The sequence below is a fragment of the Schistocerca serialis genome, chromosome 2 (genome assembly GCF_023864345.2).
Source record: "Schistocerca serialis cubense isolate TAMUIC-IGC-003099 chromosome 2, iqSchSeri2.2, whole genome shotgun sequence".
Taxonomy (NCBI): Eukaryota; Metazoa; Arthropoda; class Insecta; order Orthoptera; family Acrididae; genus Schistocerca; species Schistocerca serialis.
In genome coordinates this window covers 755,469,987-755,486,472 of record NC_064639.1, presented here as the reverse complement: position 1 = coordinate 755,486,472, position 16,486 = coordinate 755,469,987, and the positions used below count along the sequence as shown (strand labels likewise).

The 16,486-nt window shown below is 39.9% G+C and overlaps 1 pseudogene; it reads left to right on the top strand.

Moving 5' to 3' along the window:
- Positions 1-6,973: 6,973 nt before the first annotated feature.
- On the top strand, positions 6,974-7,091 carry LOC126459721 (5S ribosomal RNA; annotated as a pseudogene).
- Positions 7,092-16,486: the final 9,395 nt, after the last annotated feature.

The following is a 16,486-nucleotide window of genomic DNA, read 5'->3' as shown; positions in this document are numbered from 1 at the left end:
ATGTTCAGTCATCAACCTTGTGAACTTACATCAATGAAAGTTGTGTTGTGAAAAATTGCGAATTGTCAGTCACAACAGGCACAACAAAAAGGCTGTCAGAAATGAGCCTTCGTCGGAGAGGCCAGTGTGTGGCCTCAGCGGCCAGAGACTGCGGCCTTGCGTGTGTGAGTTGCGTTTGCATGAGTGTGTGTGTTTATGTTCTATCTCCGACAATAGACAGCAATGCATACAAAAAAGCATCGTATTTCTGTGTATTTTATTATCTCGCATTTCTAGCCAATGCATAGACTATTTGATTGCAGGATCACAGCTACAGGTTATTATTTGCAGCGAATTAACTGCGGAGCACGAAAGCAGACTTGCGCGGCTCGACCCTATGACCACGTCGAGCTGGTCTTTTGAACAGAGCCGTGCATAGCCCATGTACCTGAAGTACGAGTAACCACAAGTAAAGATGTTGTTTGCAAGAGCAAATTCAAATGGCTCCAAGCACTATGGGACTTCACATCTGAGGTCACCAGTCCCCTATACTTAGAACTACTTAAACCTAAGTAACCTAAAGACATCACACATATCCATGCCCGAGGCAGGATTCGAATCTGCGACCGCATCAGCAGCGCGGTTCCGGACTGAAGCATCTAGAACCGCTCGGCCACGCTTGGAGGAGCAACGACTACCTAATAGTATTCGTTAGGTACAGGCGGGGGTCTCAAATCTATCGCATTATAGACAATTTGCGTGGGGGCTCCGAGCATAAGATATTGCAGCAGTTTCGTGCGTGTGGATTAGTAGCAAAAGTTAAGTGTGGGGGAATTGGCTGCAGAACTCAAGAAAGAAGAAGAAGTCTATGCAGAGGCGCTTTGAGTTGGAGTCTAAGGCGGCCAGCAGCAGCAGAGACCTCGACGGTGGCACAGCAGCAGCCGCGGCCACGGCAACATGGACTGACTACTGGCGGCGCCTTTGAGATCGTCGGCACCACCAGCATCTACACTTTCGGCAGCAGCAGTACAGCAGATGCAGTCAACATGACAGAGAAGTTAAGTAGTTGCGTCGGTACCGTTAATAAGCGTAAACCTGCAGGGTCATTGTCAGTGATTGAGCTTCCGACAATTAAGCAACCACCCAGTCGACGTGGTTCAGAAAATGTTAGTGGACCAGGTAGACAGAAATCTGAACGGGATAGTGTTGATAGGGACGATGTTAGTGGGGCAAATAATCCGAAATCAGGTAAAGGAGATGTAATTGCGGCTGATTCGATGGCATGGTTAAATTGAGTTCTGTCAAATTTGAGATCTAATTCGGAGACAATGCAACCTAGTATAGGGGCATTGAGTATAGAAACGGAACAGGAAATTATAATATCTGTTCAAATACTGACAGTGTAAAAGCTGAGGTGGAAGAAATGAAGTCAGATATTGAAGGGATTACTGATATAAAATTACAAGGGCAGACATGGACATAATTAACACCAGAGTCGATACAGTAGAAAAAGAGTTTAGAGAAAACTTAGAAAAGATAAAGAATGAGCTGGGTGGCGATGTTGAAAATCGTGTGCTGCCGCAAAATCCGCTTGAGAAAGTGGCCACTAAAACTATTAAAAGTTTGTCAGGTAGAATTGTAGAATGTCAGAAAGAGGTGCTTACGAATAGAGAACATTTTGAATCTGTTTTAATTAAATAAGTTTTGCAGCATGAACAGTAGTTTAAAGACATGAGGGCCGAATTAAATTCTTTAGCAGCAAATCAGGATAATACTGAGGTAGGTGTTCCATGCGTTAATCCAGGAACGACAAAGTGTTTTTCAGACGATAGAAAATACCATCCAGTCGATTTTGTTGCTGCATGTAGAGATGGTTTTGTGAGAGGAATGTCAGAAGAGGCAAAAATTAAATTCGCGAAAAGGCGTCTTGAGGGCAATGGACAATCATGGGCAATGCGTACGTTATTTACTATCTATGAGGTGTTTGAAAGTTGTTTCCCGTACAAATTCTGGAGTGAAGCGAATCAAAGGAGATTTCAGAGTAAGTTCCATAACAGACCAAGTTTCAGGTTGGTCTATGTGGAATTTTTGTGTGCGTGAACTGGCTAAGTTGACGCATATAAATTGTCTACTGGGAGTGATGACTGAGATTACGACGCTGAAGTGACGACTACCGGAATTTTTGCGGTGGGATCTTATCCACAATCTGACAAATTCCACAAATTCCACTTGACGAGTTCTCAGGTTTTATTGAGAAACTTGAGCGGTGTTGAAATTCGAGCCACATAATTGGAACGGTAGACAGGGAAGTGGATACCAAAATGTGAATTATCGTAATCACCAAAATAGTTATCACTGTAATAATTTCACATGGCAAATGAGATAGGGAACTTTCATAACGATAATCAAAATCGGGTACGAAGATCTGAGTGGTCGGAGCTTCACGAAATGCAATGCCAGAGTACGAGGTCGGGAAATTAGAAGTCCGGAGACGATTAAATAAACTGGCGTTGTAAAGGATGCGTTATTTTAAAAGTTCTGTGGGAGTCGAAAATTCGGTAAAGGATCCACAAATGTTTGAGATGGAGGTTATAAGAAAAAAAATAAAATGTGGATTAATTTCAAACAGTGCAAGCATAAAAAGAGTGCAACAAATCTGGTAAAATGTGTTGAGAGGTTCGATAGTGAGGATATGGGGCTGAAAAATTTTGTAACAGGGAATTGAATGATGGAATGAATGCATGTTTGATGTAAAATTCTGTTATCAGAAGAGAGGCGAGGTGGATGTGACTTTGGCGGACATGAAATGTATGACTAACTCTTATGAGGCACTTATCAGTTGCAACAATTATAGAAATATAGGCGAAAGTAATATAGGTGATTTTGTATGGACGGAAATATGTGAGGATATCTGTGAAGGTGGCGAACCTGTAGTATCATCATCTGGATATGAATTTAGTGGTATATCGACGGAAGTATGCGAAGTTATTTGTGAAGGCGCTATAGCCGTAGTCTCGTCAGCTGGTGATGAATTTTATTACGTATCGGCGGAAGTGGATGACTTATTGTTAATGGGAGGTAAAGCTGATGTTTTAGGTGCTGAAGTTGCGACAGTTAGAGCTACTGGTATAGATATTTCGGAGGAAGGAATTTGTGCATTTATTTCTATTGATGGAAGTGAACCGATGGCTCCCGATGAAAGAATGAATTATGAGTGTATATGGAAGGATGAATCTGAAAATTTGTTAAACGGTATGTTAAAACGTAAAGTGGCGGAAGTGTCTGATAGGGGAGAAAATGTTGAAGAGAAACGGTTCGATCCAAGTTGTGTGGATTTTAAGAGTACCGTGAGGTCTAATGTGTAGTGATACAGTAACAGCAATTTATAATATGTATCGGTGGAGCTTGAAGGAGTTATTCGTGGTGATTTCTGTGATGTATCGACGGATGTGATGGATGTTTTAAGTAAGAAGCTTATGAGTTGTCGGTGGACGACAGTGGAGTTAGTTATGAGAGAGTCTGTAGTGATTCAGAAGAAACAAATGAGAATTTGTTTAAGGGAGACGAAGTTTTAAGTTGTATGACTAATTGTTTGAATGTTGCAGCAAATGATATCGTTATCTCGAAGGAAGGAGACGATATATTTAATTACGTGGAGGATGACGAAACAAAAGAATCTGAGGGCAATTGAAAGCCTACAGATGATGCAGAAGTGGATCAGGAGAATATAAAGGTAGATAATGGGGAAAGTATTTGCTTAGGAAATGATGTTAGTTTTGAATGGTATGGTAAGGAAGAAACTAAGTACTCTTTAAATGACTGGAGATCGCAAGGGAAATATTGAAGTCGTTACTGCCTCACTGGTGGACACAGGAGAAATTTAAAGTAGCGAGCGGTCCTGAAGGGAGGAAAGACGAAACCCGAGCGAAGGAAGTGTTTAATGAATTGTATAATGGTGAAAATGAGATTGAAGGTTTGTTTGAAGTTGTCATGTGTACCATGAATATGGAGGAAAAACAGGAGGGACAGTGAAAATGATGACTTGGGGACGCAATGTTTAGAGAGCGATGCAATTAAGGATGTGCAGCCTGTGAGTGCAATGAACGATGGTGACGAAGGAAGAAAGTGTGCATCTCTCGAAACTAAAAATGGTGTTCTAAGCGGTTGTTACAAATTTTACCTCTAAATCTAAGAGCCCGTTGATGAACGAGGAAAGAGGCCTCGAGATTGAGCAGTTCAAAACGCAGAAAGATGAGATTTAAAAGGTGCTCACACTGGCGAAAAAAATGCTATAAGAAGCAAAGGTGTTAAGAGTTGCACCTTGCGAATGAAGCATGACGTGTGTACAAATGTAAGTATGTATATGCATTGGAGAGCCAAAGAAACTGGTACTCCTGCCTAATATCGTGTAAGGCCCCCCCGAGCACGCAGAAGGTTCGCAACACGACGTGGCATGGACTCGACTAATGTCTGAAGTAGTGTTGGAGGGAACTGACACGATGAATCCTGTAGGGCTGTCCATCAATCTGTAAGAGTACGAGGGGGTGGAGACCTCTTCTGAACAGCACGTTGCAAGACATCCCAGATATGCTCAATACTGCTCTTGACTGGGGTGTTTGGCGGCCAACGAAAGCGTTTAAACTCAGAAGAGTGTTCCTGGAGCCACTCTGTATCAATTTTGGACGTGAGGGATGCCGCATTGTGCTGCTGGAATTGCCCAAGTCCGTCGGAATACGCGATGAATATGAATCAAAGCAGGTGATCAGACAGGATGCTTACGTACGTCTCACCTGTCAGAGTCGTATATAGACGTATCTTTTGTCCCAAATCACTCCAACTGTACGCGCACGACACCATTACACAGCCTCCATCAACTTGAACATGCTGGCATGCAGGGTCCACGGATTCATGAGGTTGTCTCCATACCCTCACACGTCCATCCGCTCGATACAACTTGAAACGAGACTCCTTCGACCAGGCAACATGCTTCCAGTCATAAAAAGTCTATTGTCGGTGTTGTCGGGCCCAGGCGACGCGAAAAGCTTTTTGTCGTGCAGCCGTTCGAAAGCTCATATCGATGATGTTTCGTTGAATGGTTTGCACAATGATACTTGTTGACGGCCCAGCATTGAAAGCTGCAGCAATTTGCGGAAGTGTTGCACTTCTGTCACGTTGAACGATTCTGTTCAGCCGTCGTTGGTCCCGTTCTTGCAGGATCTTTTTCCGGCCGTGGCGATGTCGGAGATATGATGTTTTACCGGATTCCTGATATTCACGGTAAAATCTTCGTACGGAAAAATCCCCTCTTCGTCGTCGCTCGGAGATGCTGTGTCCCATCGCTTGTGCGCTGACTATAACACCACGCTCAAAGTCACTTAAATCTTGATAACCTGCCATTGTACCAACAGTAACCAATCTAACAACTACACCAAGACACTTGTTGTCTTATATAGGCGTTGCCGACCGTAGCGCCGTATTCTACCTGTTTACATATCCCTGTATTTGAATATGCATGCTTATACCAGTTTATTTGCTCCTTCGGTGTAAGTGTAGTCTTATGTGTAATAGATAACAATCTTGGGATATTATACTGCTTGTGTAAAAGGTAAAAATGATAAATTTAAGATGTATGGAGCCACAGCTTAGCCCAAGGAGAGTGTCGACATTGGTCAAACGACTCTTAGTGCGCGGAGGTCGGCAGAACAGAATTAATTTCGTTACTTGCGTAAAAGAGGAATAAATTTTACTGTACGTAAGATTTTTTTTGGAGGGAGGAATTTCAAAGGGTTATTTATATGTATTACTTGTAATAATTTGGATGGGTTTCTTGTGTGATACATGTTGTTTATTTGTAATTATTGTTCGCGCAAAATATGGTGCGTAGAGGTCATCAGAACTCATTAAATTTTAACTGCCTATGAGAGTAATACATGTAGTTATGTGCAAAGTATAAACAAAGTTTTTGGGGATGTACCTTTTGGGGACAGGTCGTATTTTCTTGCAAATACAAGCGAAAATTTGCTGATTTTATGATTCAGCGATCCGCTGAGTTAAAAATGAAAGCTAAATAGATGATTCCTGCAGAGGGTAGTATTACTTCTAAAATTTCTAATTTGAAGCGGTAAAATTGTAGGGAAATGATAAAATGTTAACTGATTTATAATACTGAGCTAATTTCATAACAAGAAAGACGTGTTTTATAGTGGGAACGTGAACAGAGAATTTGAATATAGAGCTGAATGAACTGTTTTGCCTATGCTATAAATCAGTTTTTGCTTGCTATCATGATTCTGATTGTATCGATTCCACTGTCGAGGGCGTTCAGTGCCTGATATACGGGCATTCGTGAAGTCATATATTACTGGTAACTAAACCACAGTCGTTCAGTACTGACGGTGACAGTGGATTGACGAATGTTCGGTGCAATAGTTGGCCAAGGGATTCATGAATTTGGGCAGAGGCGGGTGGACTGTGAACTATCCTAACTTCGACGATAGTGAAGAACTGCGATATGGTCAAAGCAAAAAAGTGCTATCAAATGAACACAAAAGCGTTAAAAACTTTTGAAAAGATAGATCTGACTCGAAAGATACTTTAAATTAATATGGTGTAATTTTTATAATTTGTATCAGATTTAGTAAATGAATGCTCATAAAATGTTATGACATATCCTAAGAGGTACATGCTGTTTCATACACCACTATTGTTCCGACGAGCATGCAGGGCATTCTATTTATGTATATTATGTATTTTTTTATCACATAAGTATGTCAAGCTGGTGCGACTTAAAGTGCCAAGTTAGCGAGCTAATGTGCCACATTAAGGGGAAGTGTGTAACGAGTATGCCGCAGAGTTATTCGTCCAAATAGGGCTGGTACTGAGGAGTTTGCTTGCTTTGCTGGGTGCGACTCGGCGGGACGAGGACATCGCACGACTGTCCCTGGCGAGCTCAGATGCATGGCCGGAAGAGGGAAAATCCCAGTACGGGGAATTTGGCAACGGCCTTGCCGCAGTGGATACACCGGTTCCCGTCAGATCACAGAAGTTAAGCGGTGTCGGGCGTGGCCGGCACTTGGATGGGTGACCATCCGGGCCGCCATGTGCTGTTGCCATTTTTCGGGGTGCACTCAACCTCGTGAAGCCAATTTAGGAACTACTCGACCGAATAGTAGCGGCTCCAGTCAAAGAAAACCATCGTAACGACCGGGAGAGCGGTGTGCTGACCACACGCCCCTCCTATCCGCATCCTCAGCTGAGGATGACACGCTGGTCGGATGGTCCAGATGGGCCACTTGTGGCCTGGTGACGGAGTGCTCTCTCTCTTCAGTACGGGGAATTTGGACGATACGTCGACCGCTTCAGAGGAGAGACAATTCTCCAAGAAATGGAGGAGAGTCAGACAAGCTGAAAGAGGCTTCGTACAGCTCTTCAAGACTCTATAATAATTCACAGTCAAATATTAAAGCAGATTTGAACACATCTGCGGTCTCAGTAAAATGAGGAGCATCCAATGATAGAACATTTCAGTGTCTTTAAAACTACAGAAGTTAATATCTCACAACAAATAAACATTCTTTTAAACGCTTCATGTGATTTCAGCAAACGATAGCTCAGATGATAGCATTGCACTATAGCTACCAACCCTGAAAGCCAATTACATGTACATGTTTTATTTCTTGATTTGTTGCGTCTTTTACATATTTTTTATTACACAAATGTTTGTCAGAACGAAGTATAAAAATTTACACAACAATTGAACACGGCATCAGTACCTCATATTTTGCATGCTCACGTTTTTATTTTGTGAACACTTTGCCATTTTTCCAATACCTTTATTCAAATATTAATTACAACTGATAATATGAAATCTTGGTAATTTAAGAAGTGGTCAACTGCATGTGTTAGGTGACACTTCCTCTCTAAAAGAGTGCCAGTAGACGTTTCTCAAAAGCAGGCCTAAATAATTGTTTAAATAATATTAACTACAATCTGTACTACAATCTCATGTATCATGAGTGCACTTGCACATGAATACTGGCTTATTTATTTATGGACATGCCTTTATTTATATTTATTGTGAATGGTCTGAGTGTCATTGAATTTTTATAACACGTCTTTTTTTAAATATTGTTGTAATATATTAGTTTAATCTTGGAAGTAGTTATGTTGAGTCAAATGATATCTGTAGAACATAACACGATATAATTTTGGTGATGATGGCATTCAGTCAATGGAAAAGCAGACAGTAGCAGAAATCTACAGGAGTGAAGTGGAGGCTGGGATTTCTTGAATGAAGAGTTCAAGGGAGCGAGTCTGGACTTGCATGTTCGCTCTGGAAGAAGGTAGACAGGCCTGTGGTATCAGGGGGTTTATGATGGAGTGGGTGACAGATCCTGGGCTGTGTACATGAGCTACCATACTTTAATTTATCAAGGAACTTTATGTTTTGAGAGGTCTGAATGTGCTCCAGAATAGAACTCTGACTTGGATTGCACTTAGTTTAGAGTATCTTTGATAACTATTTAGCTTGGGGATTTTTCTACGATTCTCGTAACGCTCTCAACTTTACTGCATCTGATAAGGGTACTTTCTGTCCGTGTTTTAACTGGATATCGTAGGACCACTTCCCATTTATATGAGATGTCCTTTCTTGAGTAAACATTGTTCAACATAATTCTCTGTTGTCTACATTGTTACAGACTAATATGACAGAACCCTAGTTATTAAGATAATCATTTAACTTTTATTTTTATTTCTGTCTTTTTTCTTAACTCGCAATTCTAGCCAATGCACAGACTATCAGACCGCAGGTTCACAGCTACAGGTTGTTATTTGCAGCGTATTAGCTGTGGGGCATGAAAGCAAATGTGTGCGGATCGACTCTATGACTACACCAAGCTATCCTTTTTAAACAGATCCATACATAGTTCAAGTACCAAAAGTACGAGTAACCACAGGTAAAGGCACAAATGGTTTTTTTGGTATGGGATGCTGACTGGAAGAGCAACAGCTACCTAGCAGTAACCATTAGGTATTAACACACTCATCAAGCTCATGGACATTGTAAAATTTGAGAGGCAGAAACCCAGCGTATCAGTTCATTTTTATGGCCTAGAGAAAGACAAACCTGGTACGATGTGCAGAAGAAGAAGAAGAAAGGCGAGCATAAAATTGTCAGAGCCTTCCATTATACCCTATTCACAGGTCCATGTGAGAAACACGTCATCTGTTGCTCATCTCTGATGGTGCAAAGCAACATTACTGCTGGATCGAAAAAATGTCCCACTTTATTTTCACCAAATAGACTGTAAATAAGAATACATGACAATTATATGTTCTAGAACATGAATACATTTTATTCGAACAATCAACTGACAGAGACATTGCTCTACGTAGAATCCGGTATGTGTAGCAATGCTTACTGAGGCCCAAAATTTCCCAGCGTTTAGCAATTTTTCACACAAGAAGTAAGTACCATTTGTAGTGTACCAAACTTTGAACGGCTTCTCAGTCCTGCGATGTACTCTGAAGATGACCTACTGCCTTGCATACAACACTCGCAGAACAGTACATACCAATTTCTGAAGCATGTTAGTATGTATGTTCGTATCAAGCCAACCATAATCAATAATTATTATCAATCCTGTGGTGGGAAAGAACATACGAAATGGTTGATCTCTGAGTTTGAAGGGACTACAGGAGGCGCTGATGAAACATAGTTCCCCTAACTGTTACTCAGGAACTTAAACTGAAGTATGATAAGCTATTGAGAATCATATTTGTCTGATGTGATTAGCAAAAACCAGTGAAAAAACATGTACGGATCACTATCGTTTGTTGGTCTGATGGAATTACGTTCAACATAATCTTCGATAATGATAGAAGCTGAAGCAATGAATTAAAATCTGTGCTGCAGCCTGGACTTGAACCTCAGTTCCCCACTTAATAGACAGATATGCTAGCCACTCCACCACAAGAGCATTTTGAGTATCACAGCTGCGTGGACTGCCTAACACAAACCTCAGTTCACACCTTCAGCCCATTTTCCCCTTCTCAAATCGTAAGTTTTGCTGAGACTCTCTGATATTGTTTTAGCACCCCAGCTTTGTACGTAATGGAAAAATGCTGTCTGTACCTGACGATTTGAGAAAGGGAAAATTCGCTGAAGGCGTGTATTTAATTTTGTGTTAAGGAGGGTGTTGGACTTACGTAGTGTGTGTAGCTGTGGTACCCACAATGCTCTGCTGAACTAGCATATCTGCCTTGTAAGCAGATCCCAGCCATGACAAATTTTAATTCATTGCTTCAGTTTGTATAGTTATAGAAAATAAAGTTGAGACTCATAAGTCTCCAGGACAATGTAATTGCATAGGATTAATAGATCTCCTAAAGGCAGCATTTCCCCATTATGTAAAAAGCTGGGGTGCTTTACCAGTGTTAGAGAGCCTTGGCAGTACTGACGATTTGAGAAGGGGAAAATAGACTGAAGGTGTGAATTGGAGCTTGTGTTAGGGAGGGCACTAGACTTACATAGTCAGTTCGGCTCTCGTAGCCACAATGCTACGGTGGTGTAGCAGCTAGCACACTGTCCAATAAGCAGGGGAGATGGGTTCAAGTCCTGGCTATGGTACACATGTTAAGTCATTGCTTAAGCTTCTATCATTATGGAAGATGAAGTTGAGACACAGAAGTCTCCAGGATAACGTAATTCCATCAGATTGATAGATCTCCTACGCCTGCGTACAGGCAGCATTTCCCCATTACATACAAAGCTGGTACGCTATTCCAATATCGAAGAGCCTCGACAATACTAACGATTTGAGAAGCGGAAAATGGACTGAACGTGTGAATCGAAGTTTGTGTTAGACAGACCATTGGACATACGTAGTTAGTGCAGCTGCAATAGCTGTAGTTCTCTCGTGGTGTAGTGTCTAGAATATGTGTTTACTGAACGGAAGACCTGGGTTCAAGGCCGAAGCGTTGCGCAAATTTTAATTAATTGCTGCAGCTTCTATCACTGTCATCTAAGTGGTAAGTCTCATGACGCTGCACGCAATGCATACAACCTAAATTAAAATTCCTAATTGTTATCCCTAGGTGCTTGGTGGAATTTGCAGAATCGTGTGTTTTGTCCTGTAAACCGAATTTGGCGGATTCCTTTTGGGACTCTGTGGTCTATTATCTCTGGCAGACGCACGTCCACGAAGCTCGCGCTAAGTTAAGTGATTAATATTGAAATAAGAGCTAGTTTAGTTAATGTTACAATTTAGACTAGTGCATTTACTTCTTCGCTAAGCTACCTATTGAAGGTTTCGCTTTTATGAGCTTATTTAGATTGAAAGGAAAATATTTTGTAAAGGCCGATGGTCGTTAAATTTTTTTTACATTCTAGACGTAAATTTCGTGCGAGTGTAGATCTCTATTTTTTGACTAAACTTAGCGGTTCAAAGTTAAATTAAATCGTGTCTGTCATATAGAGTATAGGTAGTTAATTAAAACTTTCGAAACCAAGTTTAGAAGTTTGTTTGCGTATTAGTACAGGCTAAGAAACTTCAGTGTTCTTATGCCAAGCTATTCTCTGCTTTTGTGTAACTTTTCTATCAAACCATGTGTGGCAAATGTGCTGGTTCCTGTAGAAATCTGAAGGAGAGGGTGCCTGAAGACTGAAGGTTATGGTTTCATTGAGGAGAATGTAGCAGCGAAGAAACGGGGTACATAATGAGGCTCTTCCATGACAATGTAGGTTTTGTAGAAAGGACAGAAAAATTGCTGAACGGGAGGCAACAATTTGGGCCCTTAAGGCTGAATTAGGAAGCGAGAATTTGAAATTATGTAAGCTGCGGGAGGAAAAAGAGACGGGATGCTGGGAAAAGGTAGCAAGCAAAGGATGAAAAAGAGATATTGTTGAAAAATCTTCAGAAATTCGGTTAGTAAATCAGTTTGGCTTGCTATCTGAAGATGTGGAAGAAGGGACTGATTCAGATGCAGCTGAATGTAGGCTGAAGCAGAATATTAGCTTAAACAAAAAAGACAGGTCGGGGTCAAATGAGAATAGGAAAAGAAGAATTTTGCTTCTAGGTAGCAGTCATGGGAGCGGTGTAGGCGAGCAGCTTCAGGAGAAATTAGGTGCAGGGTATCGGGTCACAAGTTTTGTAAAACCAAATGCTAGATCGAGTAATTATAGTTGGGGTAGCGGGAAACAACCTGGCTATGATTCCAAGGTATAATATTAGGAGTGAGCTGGACAAAATAGGAACATAAACTGGACACATATATGTGGGGTTTGTGGAGGTCTTTCAGTGCCATGATTAACCCTGGGTAATCACTGCTGTAATGCATGTTAACACTGAGCTGAACAGGATGCTCCACACACCAGCAAAATCTGAGACGTGTTGTTCCAGTTGATGCTTTTGGTAGGTGAGGATACACTACACACGGCCTTCACCTAATTAGGAAGGCGAAAGATAAGTTAGTTTGTCTACTAGCAGATACTGTAAGGGGGGCCACAGGGTCACACAAGGGATGACCCCTGTGGTTAATGGGACCAGGAAGACAGGTTTTTTAGGTTAAAGCCAAAGGTCCAGGCAGAGAACAATCAGGAAAAATAGAATAAAATGAGGTTCATGTACACTAAAGCTAAGAGTCGTTTCAATTTACTTTATCAAAATATCAGGGGAATAAAAAATAAAGTAGACGAGCTATTAGTGTGTTTACAATGAACTCAAAAATAAGAATGAAATTGATATAATTTGTCTGTCTGTAACTGTGGGATGGAAAGTGTCAGTATAAATGAGAATAATTTAGCATCTTACACTTACAGATCTAGCATGGATAAAGGAGGAGTTACCATTTACACAAAACAGGGATATAAGTACAAAACTGTAGAAGTAAGCAAATTTTATGTCGATCGGCACTTGAAATTTGTGCATGTGAACTACGGCTAGATAATGTAGTGTTGATATTAGCAACAGTGTACAGGTCCCCACTAGGAGATTGGGAGCTATTCATAAAAAAAGTTTGACTCCCTATAATGCTGTCTGTCAAACAAAAAGCAGACGTTATTAATCTGTGGTGATTTCAGTATAAACTTTCTAAGCAATTCTGATAGGAAAAGTGAACTAGAAGTGTTCTTAATGACGTGTAATTTAGAATCAGTGATCAACTTCCCTACATGTATAGCTCAAGACAGTAGCACTAACAGGTAATGTATTTGTATAGCAAGAGGATGTAAAACTAACACATGCTTCCCCTGTGATAAATGGATTATCAGACCACGATGCACAATTGATTAACTAACAAAACGTAGCAGCGTGTACATTTCAGAAACCATTTAGTGAAAGTGTAAGGCTGGTCAACCCGATATCTATAGAGCAATTCAGAGAAAATTTAAGTAATGTAATTGGGGAGATGTATATAATGCGCCAAATGATAATATATATGCAATATATTTCTTAATAAATTTATATCGCTTTTTGAACACGGTTTCTCCAAGAAATTACTAAATGTAACACCAAACAGTTTTCAAAGAAACCTTGAATTACTACAGGTATTACAGTGACTTAAGAAAGAAAAAGAAAATTGTTTGAGACATCAAGAATTAGTAAAGATCCATAAGTAATTTTACACTATAAAAATTATTGTAACATTCTGAGAAAATTTGTCAGAAAATCAAAAAAATATGTATATTAGAGATGAAATTAACAACTCAGGCAATAAAATCAAATCAGTATGGAATGATGTTAGAAGAGAGACAGGAAAAGTAACCACTCGGGTAGGTAGTATTACTATTAAAGAGGATGAGACCATCTTAACTAACAGTACACAAGTAGCTAATGTATTTAACAACCATTTTCTAAGTGTAGATGAAGAAATTGGTGCGAGTAGTTCAAAAGAAAAAGCCAAGCAGTACATGGAAGACTCAGTTTTGAGAAATCCTTGTCACGTTAATTTTCATCTAATAACCTCTTGCGGAATAAGGAAAATCATTAAATCTTTGAAAATTAAATGTTCTGTTGGAGTAGATGGCACCTCTAACAAGATATTAAAACAATGTGCAGCAGTTACAGCTGATGTTCTGAGTCACATTTGCACTCACGCTATTTTCCCAGAAAGGTTAAAAATACGCCATTGTCAAGCCTCTAGAAAAAGACGACACCACAGATGTCAATAATTATCGGGCAGCATCCTTGCTGACAGCATTTTCAAAAATCGTCGAGAAAGAAATGTACTCAAGAGTGGTTAGCCATCTCAACAGTAATGGCATAATTAGTAAATCACAGTTTGGATTTCGAAAATGCTGTTCTACTGAAATAGCAATACACAATTTCACTGCCCACATAATAGAGTCTTCAACTAGTAAAATGTCACGAATAGCAATTTTCTGTGACTTATCCAAAGCATTTGATTGTGTGAACAACGACATTATGTTACAGAAATTACAATTCTACACTAAAATGGAACAGCATATAAGTGGTTTAAGTCATGTCTACTGTACAGGAAGCAAAACGTTTCTTTATACGGAAGAAGTGATTTAACGAAATTTCCCACTTTATCTAACTTGGATGAAATAAAAATAGGTGTTCTGCACGGTTTGATCTTCTGTTCTTGGTAAAAGTGAATGACATCCCTTCTTGTCTGAAACAAGAAGCTAAACTGACACTGTTTGCTGATCATACAAGCATCATTATTTTCCAGCTAAGGGAACTCCAATAGAAAATTGTTACATTTGGATGTGGTCTGAAAAAGAATTTTAGTGCAATGAGTAGTCATCAGCTGATGGTCTGCAGTAATTGGATCAAAAATTTCTATTGTCGGAATCAATATATTCATTGTTATTATGTGATAAAGAATGGTTTACAAATCGAGCAATTATATTCAGAGCTAATATAAATAGATCAATCGAATGACTATGGAATAATCCTCCTGCAGAATTTGGCTGCTGCATTGCATGCCACTGACAAGTTAGTGTGTAACTACAACCACACTTGTATATTGCCCAGTTCATCTGTATGACGTTTGACAACGAGTAATTGGTGCGGCATTGCCTGACACTAAGACTTCAATACACAAGCGTAACCTAGTTCTTATTTCGATTTGTTAACGTATTGGATTAACTATGTAAGCATTTGACATTAAACTATGGTTGTCGAATAGCGTTCGTAGAGCTGAGATGCTATGGCCTTTGAAATGGCAACTAGTTGCTAAGGTGCCTGGTATTTGAGCTTAAAGAAAAAGTGGGCGAAGATAAGAACGGTAAGGCGATGGCATCAGGACCCATGAGTTACCCAGAACCATCTATGCTAGTATACAGTTTGTTATAAATATGACAAATAATAGGTGGCTAATGAAAGTACCTGGAGGTCAGCTATGGATGCCTCAGTGCGGCCCAGCTTACCAATGTTATTTTGTTGTATTTTACTACTAAAGTTGTTTTAATCTGTTAGCGTTGTATTTCTTTATCACTATTACAAATAACGGGTGGCATGAGGGCAGACCTGATGATTATATAAGTGCACGTGGTTACGGCACAGCGTGCCGATCATGCTTTGAAATATACGAATAACTGAATTATTCTAGATTTTATCCCAAGAGAATTTTAGTATCAGAGCACATGATCACTGAATAGTATCATTTCTAAAAAGCCGTGTGGTCAGGTGATGGCTTTAGAAACGTGACGATGAGAGATGCAGGACGATAGCTCATCACTGTAATACTTACGACTTTTACATGTACTGAACGTAAAAAATGATAATTGTTTTAATATTAACCAAGTATGCGTAACTGAACCTTATTGTCCCTTATGTGAATGGGATAATGGAAACAAAAATTATCTGTAGAATGGAAAGACGAGAAGATCCTGGCATTTAATACTCGTTGTCTGTAGCATGATACTGTTAGTGTGGTAAACAGTAATAGTTCCGTGGTCACAAATACTGTTATGATAGTTTTCTGTTCCCTGTTTCCCATACGACAAATATTGGTCGGCCTCAGGCCTGACCTGGCGATTAAATATGTACTGCTGGTTGTGGTACACTGTACCACTATTATTTTGTCGCATACCAGCCACAGGAATAATTTAAGATTTTTATCCTGCGATGATTTTAATAACACAGCGTATGAATAACCGAATAGTCTATTTCTAAAACGCTGACTTGCCAACTGTCAGCCTTAGTAACACGACACTGTGACTTACAGAACAGCAGCTCATAGCTGTAGTTTCGTGGCCATATCTTCTATCAGAAGATGGCAATGTAAATAAATATTGTGTTTAGAATTGTGAGATCAACAGTTACTAGCACAACATAATGTTATTGCTATAATTTCGTTTAAGCTATGCTGAATGCGTATATCATCATAATTTAGAGTTTTGCTCCAGAATTATTATGTCAGTCGCGTTTAGCATATTTGACTCGACTGGTTACAGTGCGACAACTTTTAATGGATGTGTATTCTGCCATCAGACGTACGGTTGTGAGAGGTTTGTGTGTTAATGATCAAGTATAATTAC